Here is a 14,345-nt window from a genome sequence, read left to right on the forward strand (position 1 = left end):
TGTTCGATGCAACTCACGAACCATTATTACCGGGAACAATTCCTTGGAGTTTTTTCCTATTCAACTTAAGTTCCTCAAGGTCCTTTGAATTTTCAAGCTCTGAAACCTTTCCCATAACCCATTGGACCCAAGTTTCTGTTGTTGACATTATACTTATAACAAAACATAAATTTGATTTTTATATTACATGAATTTAGTTCAGTTTTGGGTGTGATATTATAACAAATGAATCCTCATTTAAGTGCTAGAAGAGTATCACTCATCTCCTGTTTCTCTTTATAAGCCTATAAACACAAACCAAAAATAGTAAAATGTTATCAAAAATAATGAATTCAAGTTTTTCTCATTTTTTATTCATGATCTTAAATATTGCAAAAGTATAACAAAAAAACATGTGGAGAGCGAAGATGAATATGAACATCTATATAATCACATTTATATAATCGTTTTTATATATGTGTATGGATTTGATATCAAATCAATTAAATTATGAAACTCCATATCAACGCAAAGTTGAAAACTAACATGTTAGTAAGTGGAATTTTCAGGATGTTGAATGGAACAAAAGAGTTGTTTGAGCAAATGGTATTGTAGAAATTGGAGTAGATTCTGATCCAGACTGTGGGCTGGCATACACACAATGACCGTCAAATTATTTCTAAATGCATTACTAACATAATAATGCAAACAATGATGAATAACTCGCGGCGAAACAGTTAAGGAGGGTGCCTGAGATGATACAGACTGTACTCGAGAAGGAGAAGCATTTACTGCTGGAGCCTATATATTAACCATCTCATTCAGCACTTAATAAAACACATACATAAATAAAAAACAATAAACTGAAAAAAATGAGCCATACCCTTTTATTTTAAGAAACAGTTGGGGCCAAAATGGTCTAGTCATATAGATTGTTGGTAGATTGTTGCTGAGAACTATTGACTTTCTCCCATGTAACCCTACTATAAAACTTAAGGATGACAATAAATAACACGACTTGAACCAGTCTAATTCACCCTACATGATTTACAGAAGAATCTTAAAAATTAAATGAACATGACCCGATCAACCCAAATATGGCCCACAATGACCTGTTTTTATAATTTTATTCCATTAAACTTATATATCCATTCCACATCAAGCCAAACCGAAACTGAACCATTAACAAATACGAAAACCGTTTGAGACCCATCAGGATTTAAATTGCAAATTATTTGCTTTAATACCAACTTTTAATATGTAATTTTTAATCATGTTTTCCTACATTACGACACTGGTGAAGATGATCTAAAACCCATTTATTAACATTGATAGCCCTAGCATACCAATATTTTGTAGCTTATTCTACAACCACATATTAAATTGCAAGTGTGTCACAAAATATTCAAATTTTCAAATAGTGATTGGACAATAAGCACGATTAGAATGCAGATTACAAAACACATAAAACCAATTCTTCTAAATTGCTAATATATCATTATCACCCTTTGATTATAAATTTACTTTCAAATTGATAAATTCCTGAATTAAAAGAGTCACATAAAAACAGGTTTTTCACTCACCGTGCTTGTAGTTGACAGTTGATAAACTTTTTGACTGCAATAGTACAAAAATGTATAATATTACTAACATTATTTGACAACTTTATGGAGTATATAGACTATAGAGTGATATTTTATTGTAAAGCGATTAAACCTATTACATACTTAATTTAACTACTACCTCATTGTTGTTGAATAATTAATTGTTATCGTATTGAATCAATTTCGTATATGGTCTGAGAAAGGTTTAAGTTTACTGAGTCAGGAGAACTCTAGCTCTCAAAAATTATTTCGAAAATGAATATTAAATATTCATAGTTTATTTACTTAATATTAGTTAACTCTTCAACCGACATATATTTTGTAATACACAATGCATATGTGAGCTCATATTGATAATTAAGTTATCATCATATTTTCTAAATAAACCCCATCTTGTTAGTGAAAAGGTTTTACCATTTATCATGTCAACACTCTGCCTCATTCGAAAGTTTAAGGCTTAGAACTGGGGGTTGATACTTAATTCATCATTATTCTCGGTCTACTCTGTATATTATTATTTTAAATGATTCCAATACCTAGCATAAGATTTAACTCACAATTTCGATATAAACCTAATATGCATATACTCATAGGTAGCTATATCAAATCTCAGAAAGAATAAATTAGCAAAATTAAATAAAGAACAACTGAAACAGATAATTAAAACATCAAGATAACAAAAAAAGACCATCACTTTAGGACATGATTAAATAAAAACATATGTAAGCATTATGGTCAGACTATTTATTCTAGATAAAAATCAAACATATATAAACCGAGAATTGCAATATCGATGAGTTCAAACATCAATTGAAACTTTAGATTGAGCTTATTAACATGTATACTAATCAGATAGATAAATAATCCTAGTCAGGAAGTTTACCCGAAAGTGGATAAAATTTGGTGGGATGATTGTGGGGATTTCTGATATCGGTAGCCTAGAGAAAACCATGTAGGATTCTTGAGCGGTGAGATTGAGAGTCCGTGCGAAAGTTGTAGCGCCCCAAAATACGGGGTCAGGGATCTAGGAGGCCACGCCATCTTGAATCATGTATAAAACTTATCTCGTACCACAATATATAAATACTCACACATTTACAACCCCACACTTATCAACACACACACACACACACACTTATAGGTTATTGTCTTGAAAACGAACCATTCATTACTAGAGTATATCAATCCACAAGGTGATAATTATTACAATCCCAAAAGTGATTAAGTCTTACCGCGGAAGTAATCTTTAAGTAAGGTTGGTCCGTCGGCCAAATATCCGTTTTTTATTTATTATCTTACCTAAGTCATACTTGTAAATAAGCCGGACTAAAAACAACTGAAATCCAGTCCAGCTTATTCGGTCTACCTGAGGTACAACACCAAACATCCTACAGAATAGCTGGTCGTTTCCTACCCGTTTCCTGGCTGTGAGTCTCATGATAGGCATCTTGATTCACTGTTGTGTTGTGTTAGTTTAAGAAAAACAAGTGTGAGCTATAATGCCCAACATAATAATGTACAGTATGAAATGACTGTATGATAAACTCAAGTATAAGCCCATATACGATAGATATGTTTATTCAAAAATAGTTTTTCCTCGGTGATACACACCTTCTTTTGAAAACAATTCTTTAGTGGATTTATTATCTTGCGAATACCTTAATGGTAAACCCAGCACCGAGGCTTGGGTTACAATATTGCATCACAATTCTAATTGGAAGAATTTAGGACATTCACTGGAGCCACCGCATACAATGATCAGTCGTACTCCGGAAATAGTAACCTTTTCCACTAGTAGAAGGACGACATCTTCGTATCCCGGTTATCACCCTTGCCGCATTCGGGCTACGTGTCCCATTTTGGGTATACACATACTTCACAAGTTCCTGAGTACACAGAGTACCTTCGCCTCGGTACCTTTGGTAGTTTCCCTTGTACACATAGTACTAGAGTCAACCCCTTCAAGTCCTTAAGATAATCCTATCATATCTCGAGAACTCGAACCACATCGAAGTTCCCCAAGCATTTTGCTTGTTGATATAAACAACTTATCTTATCAGTGTGTATATATATATGTACTTTCGAGAATTTTCGGAGGAGGTACTAATGATATGAGTTAACCGTTGTCAACAGATAATTAAATAAGGGGGAGTTTCTTTTAAAACTATATTCAAAATATTTAAAATATGTCGAGATAATAGTATTCGACGGTCTGAAATTATTCGAATGATTTTCTGAAATTCAGAAGTATTTTAAATTAGGTTTTATGATTTTTAAATTATATTAAATCATTTAATAAATAATAAATAATTAAATAATAATTATTAAATAATTAAACCTTGAATAATTATATTTTAAAAGAATATTTGAAATAATAATTCTCAACTAATTTATGTTTAGATAATTAATGTAATCTTTAATAATATAATTAATTGAGTTTGAAATGAATAATCGTTGGAGAATACTTCTCCTATATTAAATGAATAACCAAAATAATATTCGTTGTTCAAGTAATTAAATATAGTTGAGGGAATACGATCTTTGAAAATCGTTTTAAATAAATTCGAGGTATTTAATACTTAGCAAGTGGACATGGAGTCCCTTGGAATAAAATAAGTACGGACTTTAATCGTCTAAAACATCTCCGGAATGTCTCCCGAGTTTTCATTTTAAAACTCCGACCGACTCTCGGTCTTATAATCATACATCACGCTCATGGTGGCGTTAAAATATTCTACGACATCTATATATATCGTAACACAATCGCTATTTATGCGAAAACTCAAATGCTTAGCATCATAACAAACATGACATTTATGCAAAAGATAGTAAAACAATCCTTTTACAACACAACAGTATATGGAGTTGGGTTCGTAAACTTGCCCGGGTACTTTGAGGTGGAGGATGCTCTAGGGTCTACTCGGAAATCTATAATCATAAACATATATCGTTTCGCTAGATCCAGTTCTTATTTATGACGACTCGTACATACGCGCTACTTATTAATATTTCCCTCAAATATGTTTTTTTTCCTTTTTTTGAATTGTTCTTATTACCCCTTTAAGTACTCATTTATGTCACGGTCGCTTTCTTTTCAAAGTCCTTTATATTCGTTTTCATTTTCATCGTCGGCTCCGCTTATGATTTCTAATGGTTTTCAAATCGCGCGGTCTCGGTTCCGATATTTTTATAAAATTGAAAAATTCTTATTTTTACATAAAATTTTATATCAGTTAATGAACTCTATTTATTACTCTCTGTAAAAATTTCATGATTTATGAATATTTATAAGTCGAGCATTTCTATTCCCAAAGTTCATAATTCGTAGCAGTTTTTGTCGCGTAAATCACTTTTACTAAAACGGTCATAACTTTTGATCCGTAAATCGGAATCAAGAGATTCAAGCGCCTAAATGATCCTTATAACCTTGTATATCATAATAAAGTATTCATTTTCAAGAAACTACAGTTTTTATATTCAGAAACTTCTGCAGAAACTTTATGTTGAGTTTTGTTCATTTTAGCGAGATTACGATATGAGTTTCGTTTACGTCTTAAATCATGATACTACCACCAACAATCATCAAATCATCATCCCAATACTAAATTATCTCAAGAATATCATGTTCTTGAGGCAACAATCATCAAACTTAGAACTAATTAACTAAACATCAAGATTATAACAAATCAACCACTAAAACTAAGTTTATATATAGGATTTCAAAGGTTCTTGAAACCTAAACCTTAAATAAAGATGAGTCAAATATTTATACCTTTCTTGAAATCTTGAGATGTGTTCTTGATGATGGTGGAGTCTTGGGAATACTTGGTTGGGTTTTTGGAACCTAAATCAACCATTGAAATCAAGAAACCAAAGAAAAGTAACTATTCATTATCACTTTTCTTTAATTTATTTCACCCATCAAACCTTAATAAAATGAGCTCAAAAATTTATCTTACCTTAGTTTAGTATGTATGAAGCTGGGGAATTAATGGTGGATTTTTGCCATGGCTAGAAGTGAGGGTTTTGAATTTGATTTCTTATTTTTATTTGTTTTGGCCGAATAGAATGAAGAATGGGGGGGGGGGGAAAGAGAGATTTCTTGCTTTCATGAATGCTTCTCTTGGAATATTTTAAAGATATAATTTAGTAGAAAATCTATGCATATCTTAGCTAGCTTCCTAGGTATACAAGTTAATCTATCTAGTTTAGATTCTAGGTTTACTATTCTAGTCTTTAGGTCATCATGCTATCTAGTTTAGGTTACTATTTGATAACCTAACCATGGTTAATTTCTTACCATTGTTAGTTAGTTTAGTTAGCTTGGTTCGATGCATTTATTTATTCGTTTATGCGTTCGCTCGGTCGCTTATTCCTTTTCGTAATAAATTCTCGCAAACGGTTCGCGGTGTAAATCCTTTCGTATACGTTCTTTATGTTTTGAAGTATCGTTCTTGGATTTGAATTTGTAGGATTTTAAATTTTTGATTATATTGTGATTCCCGTAATCTTTGATGGTTCGTAGATACGGTCATTTTTTAAAGTTTGTTTTCTTCAAAAACTAATAGCGTATACATACACTCATTTGGTACGTATAATCACGTTATCGACTCCGAAACTCAATTTCTCATACATAACATAGTGTGGGCAAAAAAACGTTTTTCCCTTCTGTCAGGGTTACTATTCATTAAGCATTTTACAAAGTCCTAAAAATTTGAGTTATTACAAAAGTCATTATGTGTTATCATAGGTAAGCGTACATAATGTGCACAACTTGTGTTTTTTTGTTTACTTCATGGATCCCTACTTCATAGTACTTGGGAAATCACATATGAAGAAAATTAGAAGAACCTCTAGGATTGGTGGAGATAGCTTGAAGAAGGCATGTGATAAAGCATTACGTAGTTTTACTGGTTTTGCCACTGCTAATGTTGATTGCTGGGCCTTCTATTCTCGAGGCGGACTACATATTCCTCCCATGTTGTGTTGAAGATGTGTATTGGATTTTGTTCATGTTCAGTACTAGATAATTTGAAGGGCTTATCATAGATTCATTGAATGATGAGCCGCCATATCGGGAGGAAATATGAGTTATGGTTTGGTCATTTAACCTTTTAATATCTTTTATACAGTCCTAAACAATTCTATAATTTTTTTAATGCTTTGATCATGATTCTATTGCAGTCATGGTTGTTGCTGAGACTATTGCATATGACACAACCATTCGATGGACGTGACCCTTTTTCAGCTGAGGTGATACCTCTACCATCTAGACCGGAGCAGCGAAACTTCAATGATTGCGATATTTATGTGATAAAATTCATGGACTATTTCACACAAAGATATTACTTAGACTCGGTAGCGAATTGGTCACAAGAGAAAGTGGACACCTATACGCACCGGATAGCGAGAGAGCTTAAACTTGGGAAGGCTAGGGGGATATCTGTGTTTGTATGCGCAAACGTCAAGAATATTGTAGTAGTTAACTTCATTTCCAATTCCTGGTACTTTGTTTATGTAGTTGGCTTATATACTAAGATTTTAATTTGGATTATGTATGTGGATTTTAAATTTCGATTATGTAGTTGGATTACATACTTCGATTTGAATTTGGATTATGTAGGTGGATTTTAAATTTCGATTATGTAGTTGAATTATGTACTTGTATTTTAATTTGGATTTTACATTTAATTTGGTTGTAATTATGGGTGAAGCGATTGTATGATGGCACCATTTGAAGTGATTGTGTTGTAGTTATTTGGTGAATTTGGCTGGTCTAAGTACTGTGTTTGCACCATTTTAATACAGGTTTTTGCAAGGTTTTTGCTTGGTTTTTGACTGGTCTGGGTGCTCTATGTTATTACAGTCTTCCCCTTTAAAAAGGATTCCATCCCGAAATCAATTAGAAAATAGGTGGGGATATCTATTCCTCATTGTGTCTTCTAGTTCCCAAGTTGACTCTTCAACATTCTGATTTCTCCACAAGATTCTAACCAGCTTCACAGTCTTGTTCCTCAACCTTACTGGTTGCTCAACATAGATCGGGTCTGGTTGTAAATCTACCTGCTCATACTCTATCACATGTCGTGCATCGGCATGGTATTTTCTTAACATTGACACGTGGAACACGTTGTGCACTTGTTGTAGATTAGGAGGCAAGGCGAGCTCGTAAGCTAGAGGTATTATTCTCCTCAAAATCTCAAAGGGTCCTATAAATCTGGGACTCAGTTTTCCTTTCTTTCCAAATCGCATCACTCCTTTTCATGGAGATACCTTCAATAGAACTAAATCTCCTACTTCATATTCTCTATCTTTCCTGGTCTGGTCGGCATACTTCTTTTGTTTGTCTTGAGCTGCTACATGTCTCTTCCTAATGAGTCCCACGATCTCTCTGGTTTGCTGGACTAACTCGGGTCCTATTATTTTATGTTCTCCAACCTCATCCCAATATAAGGGAGAACGACGTCTTCTTCCATAAAGAGCTTTATACGGAGGCATTCCTATGCTAGCATGATAGTTATTTTTGTAGCCAAATTCAATCAGGGGTAAGTGGTCATTCCAATTCCCTTGTCGATGGCACACACTCGCAGCATGTCCTCTAGGGTCTGAATAGTCCTTTCGTTTTTCCCATCTGTTTGGGGGTGGTAAGCGGTACTCATATTTAGTCTAGTTCCTACACACTCCTGGAAGCTTTTCCAAAATTGGGAGTTAAACATTGGGTCTCTATCTGACACTATAGCAACATGAACGCCATGTCTCACTACAATTTCCTTCAAGTAAATATCTACTAGCTTGTCTATAGTATTGGCAGGAAGTGTGCGGACTTGGTTAGTCTATCTACGATAACCCATATGGCATCGTGATTGGTTTTCGTTCTTGGTAGGCCTGTCATAAAATGCATGGCTATATGCTCCCATTTCCATTCCGTTATTTCCAGGGGCCGTAATAGTCCACTCGGTCACTGATGTTCAGCCTTTACTCTCTGGCATGTCAAGCACTTGCTGACCCACTCTGCTACTTCTCTTTTCATGTTAAGCCACCAATAATATTCCTTAAGGTCATGTTACATTTTTGTATCTCAAATAATCCTTCTGATCCTGTACCGGTTATTCTCACATCAATTTCCATCTTTTCAAATTCTTTAACTAGCTCCTCGGATGTCATTATCATTTTGAGTCTCTCCTTCCTACTGGGGGCGTCAACCACCACATTGGCTTTACCCGAGTGATATAAAATTTCACAATCGTAGTCCTTAATCAATTCTAACCACCTCCTCTATCTCATGTTCAATTCTTTTTGAGTAAAAATATACTTGAGGCTCTTATGGTCTGTGTAAATCTCGCATTTCTCACCGTATAAGTAGTGCCTCCAAATTTTGAGGGCAAACACTATGGCTGCTAACTCTAGATCATGGGTTGGGTATCTGATCTCATATTCTTTCAACTGCCGAGAGGCATACGCAATAACCTTTCCGTGTTGCATAAGCACACATCCTAGTCCCTTGTGCGAGGCGTCATTGTGTATCACAAACTCTCCCTTTCCATCGGGAAGAGCGAGCACTGGTGCTGACACCAGTCTCCTTTTTAGTTCCTGAAAGATTTCCTCACATTTATCTGTCCACGCGAACTTTTCCGTTTTCCGGATATGTCTAGTTAATGGGTCGGCTCTTGGCAAAGTCTTGCACGAATATCCGGTAATATCCTGTTAAACCCATAAAACTCCTAACCTCGGTTAGGGTAGTCGGTCTTTCCCAATTGGATACCGGCTCTATCTTGGCGGGGTCGACTAAAACTCCTTTTCTACTCACCACATATCCTAAGAACTGAACTTCCTTTAACCAAAATTCGCATTTCGAGAAATTGGCATATAATTTCTCATTCCTCAAGATATCTAAGACTATCCTCAAATATTTTGCATGTTCTTGCTCTGTCATTGAGTAGATTAGAATATCATCTATGAAAACTATCACATATATATCTAGGTACTTTTTGAACACTCTGTTCATCAAATCCATAAAGGTTGCGGGTGCATTGGTTAGCCCAAACGACATGACTAAGAACTCATAATATCCATACCTAGTGTGAAAGAAAGTCTTTGGTATATCCTCGGCTTTGATTTTCAACTGGTGATATCCTGTTCTCAAATCTATTTTGGAAAAGTGTACATCACCCTTGAGTTGGTCGAATAGGTCATCCATCCTATGGAGAGGGTACCTATTCTTGATAGTCAGCTTATTCAACTCCTGGTAGTCTATGCATAATCTCATACTACCATCCTTTTTCTTTACGAACAGTACTGGTGCTCCCCATGGTGACACACTGGGTCTTATCATCCTGTTATCTAATAACTCCTGCAGTTGAGAAGCTAGTTCCTTCATCTCAACCGGGGATAGCCTATAAGGGGCCTTGTACACTGGTGCCGTCCCTGGTGCTAGTTCTATAGCAAATTCTATTTCTCTATCGGGTGGCAATCCTGGTAAGTTCTCTGGAAACACATCCTCGAATTTATTCACTACGGGTATATCATGTATGTTGGGAACTTCCATCTTAGTACCATCACATAAGTCAAGTAGGCCTCGTTACCTTTCTTTAACAATCTCTTCGCCTAAAGTATGGTCGGGTCTGTCGTTGACCTTTGAACATTATTTCCTTTTCATTTTGCACTCTTATCTTTACCCTCTTTCGCTCACAATCTATCTGCACTCCATTACTGGATAACCAATCCATTCCTAAGATTATATCGAATTCTCCTAATGCAAATGGGATTAAGTCAACCTTCAAGACTTTCCTTTCTAATCTCAACTTGCATTTAGGGTGTACTTAATTTACAGGAATTATTTCTCGGTTTGTTATTTCCACTTGTAATACCTCACGTAAGGATATGGCGTTAAGTTTTAACTTTTTAGCAAAATTTTGAGATATAAAAGACTTGGTCGCTCCAGAATCAAATAGGACATTTGCATATTTGGAATTAAACAGAAAGGTACCTACTATCACGTTAGTGTTTCAGACAGCGTCCTGAACGGTCATGTTGAAAAGTCCTAGCAGCTGGGGGCCGGTTGGATGCAGCTCTACTCATTCCTGAGGCTGGGGCCTTAATGTCGGGCAATCCTTCCTCATGTTCCCTACCTTCCCACATTGGAAATACGTCACGTTGGGTAGGGTGCAGTTGTTGGCAAGGTGTCCGATTTGGTCACACTGTAGCATTTCAGAGGGGCTCTCTCCTGGTTGCACACTCCAAGGTGTCTTTTCCACATGTTTGACATTCCGGTATTGGGGAGCGGGATTGGCTATGAAATGTTTCCCTAGATTATCCGCCGCCCTGGTCAACGCTCTCACTTGGGGCCTTTCTAAATCCGGGGCCTCTCGCAGGTTGGGATACCACTCCCCTGAAAAACCTGCTTGGAAGGCTCATGTTCCCGGTTCCTCCTCCTCCGCCTTGACTCCCTATCTTCCTTTTCATATTTTCCTTTTTCTTCAAACTTTGTTCACTACCCGCTTCAACAATCGAGGCTTTCTGTACTAAGGTGACATAATCTGTCAGTTCAAGTACTGCTACTCGGTTCTGGATCCACTCTTTCAGACCAAGTTGAAACCTTCGCGCTTTCTTCTTCTCGGTATTCACAAACTTATGCACAAATCGTGATAACTCAGTAAACTTGGCCTCATACTCCGCCACAGTCATCTTATCTTGTTTCATCTCTAGAAAATTAATCTCCATATGATTCTCCATGAACCTAGGGAAATACTTGTCTAAGAACAATCGGGTAAATCTATCCCATGGAATCACAACATCAGTCTCGAGGTTTCGTTTGGACTCCCACCAGTAGTTAGCTTCCCCCTTCAGAATATAAGAGGTGAAAATGGTCTTGTGTCGTTCTTCCACACCTAGTATTTTGAAGGACTTTTCTATTCTTTGAGCCAGGCCCGTGCCTCAACGGGGTCGACAGATCCTAGAAACTATGGGGGTTTGAGGGATTTGAATGCCCTGAAGGCAGTGGCCGCAGTCTGTTGGGCAAAATGCGGCTGTGATGGAATGGGTTGTTGGTTCAGATTGGCCCTTAAAAGTTCCATAAATTCATTCATGGGGTTCCCTCCCTAATGGGTATCATCAGCTTCTTCTTCTACATACTCTTCCTCATCATACTCATTATAGTCTAGGTCTTCTTCACTTTCCTCATTCACTATGTAGTCAGGTCCATTTTGTTGTTGGTTGACAGATTCTGCGGGTCGTGCCCTGGTTCCTCTTCTACGGGGTGGCATTGTTCTGATAATGAAAATATATCAATACAGTAGTAAGATTTTTACATTTGGATTAATTTATTCATAGATAATCATGCCATATATTATCTAGCATGTCTTTATCAAGTGCAATAAATATGGACATCAATTTCTTAATAACTGATAGATATATACCATAGGGTCTCCCAGATTATATTTTGGGGACGAAACAACCATCCGAGTTCATACATGATCCTGAATATAATATATCAATTACTTGGTCCTGAATACTGAAATACAAATATATGCACCGAGTACCCAGAATGGCTAGGAATGCTATCTACTACTAGATATCCTAACAAAATTGGTGACAAGTCACCCAGCCCTTTACAAGGTCCATAAGTATTCACTGTCCTTTCAGTCACTGTCACTGCGTGTGAGGTCTTGAACCCTCCTCATCGCTCCTGCCAACATCAGCTCTGCAATAACTACCGGGATGTATCCTCCCATCATTGTCATCCTCATTTGTACTCGGGTATGGAGCTCAATCCCATCAATCTCCCCGTGAGCTATGGTCGGGGAAGCAGCTCTAAAGTCCCCCGGGTATCCTAGCCTGATAGCTCTCTCGGCGGTCAGCGCCTGTCATAGCTCCACAATACGGGCAGATGTCGCGGTGATCTCAGTGTTAAGCTGAGCCACTATCCAGTCATGCACTGCTACATGTATGGTCGTTGGGGGTGGTAGAGGTGAGTCTGGGTCACTTGAGGATATGTCATAAACCTCATAGGTCAGTGCATCCATCTCGTCATCCTCGTCCTCATTAGTGTAGGGCAAAGGGCTCAGCATCCCTGGGTAAGGTGTAGGAGGGTGAACGGTCGGGAGAGGGTACATCTCTATGTTTTTCCAGTCTACGCCATCGCCCTGAGACATCTCAACATCATCAGCTCTAGGGTAGGAAAGTCAGTCTCCTCCTCTGTGGGGTCCTCAGCAGGGTCATCATCTGAGTCATCAATAGGTGGGTCCTCTGGCTCGGGAGTAGAATCACGCTCAGGGGCCATAACATTATCAACAGGGTCAACCTCCCCCATAGGCTCCACTGGTACCTGACACAATAGGCAAGGTGTTACTAACTTAGAGTCGGAATTCCCTTGAGGGTAAAACTGTCAAGACTACCCATGTAGCCCGACGGTGAACTTGACTTGAGTTCTAATTGATTATTATTATTCTTATATCTACGTATTTTATTTTCTATTATTTCTAATATTTAATAACCTAAGGCTCTGATACCATTTTTGTAGCGCCCCAAAATCTGGGGTCAGGGATCTAGGAGGCCACGCCATATTGAATCTTGTATAACACTTATCTCGTACCACAATATATAAATACTCACACCTTTACGACCCCACACTTATCAACATACACACACTTATAGGTTATTGTCTTGGAAATGAACCATTCATTACTAAAGTATATCAATCCACAAGGTGATAATTATTACAATCCCAAAAGTGATTAAGTCCTACCGCAGAAGTAACCTTTAAGTAAGTTTGGTCCGTCGTCCAAATATCTGTTTCTTATTTATTACCTTACCTAAGTCATACTTGTAAATAAGTCGGACTAAAAACAACTAAAAACCAATCCAGTTTATTCGGTCTACCTAAGGTACAACACCAAACATCCTAAGGAACAGTTGGCCGTTTCCTACCCGTTTCCTGGTTGTGAGTCTCATGATAGGCATCTTTATTCACTGTTGTGTTGTGTCAATTTAAGAAAAATAAGTGTGAGCTATAATGACCAATATAATAATGTACAGTATGAAATGAATGTATGATAAACTCAAGTATAAGTCCATATACGATAGATATGTTTATTCAAAAATAGTTTTTCCTCGGTGATACACACCTTCTTTTGAAAACAATTCTTTAGTGGATTTATTATCCTGCGAATACCTTAATGGTAAACCCAGCACCGAGGCTTGGGTTACGGTATTGCATCACAATTCCAATTGGAAGAATTTAGGACATTCACTGGAGCCACCGATACGATGATCAATCGTACTACGGAAATAGTAATATTTTCTACTAGTAGAAGGATGACACCTTCGTATCCCGGTTATCACCCTTGCTGCATTCGGGCTACGTGTCCCATTTTGGGTCTACACATACTTCACAAGTTCCTGAGTACACAGAGTACCTTCGCCTGCGGTACCTTTGGTAGTCTCCCTAGTACACATAGTACTAGAGTCTACCCCTCCAAGTCCTTTAAAGAATCCTATCATATCTCGAGAACTCGAACCACATAGAAGTTCCCCAAGCATTTTGCTTGTTGATAGGAACAATTTATCTTATCAGTGTATATATATATATATATGTATTTTCGAGAATTTTCGGAGGAAGTACTAAGGATGTGAGTTGACCGTTGTCAACAAATAATTAAATGGGGGGAGTTTCTTTTGAAACTATATTCAAAATATTTAAAATATGTCGAGATAATATTATTCGACGGTCTAAAATTATTCAAATAATTTTCTGAAATTTAGAAG

This window comes from Apium graveolens, chromosome 2, assembly GCF_009905375.1.
Source record: "Apium graveolens cultivar Ventura chromosome 2, ASM990537v1, whole genome shotgun sequence".
Classification (NCBI taxonomy): Eukaryota; Viridiplantae; Streptophyta; class Magnoliopsida; order Apiales; family Apiaceae; genus Apium; species Apium graveolens.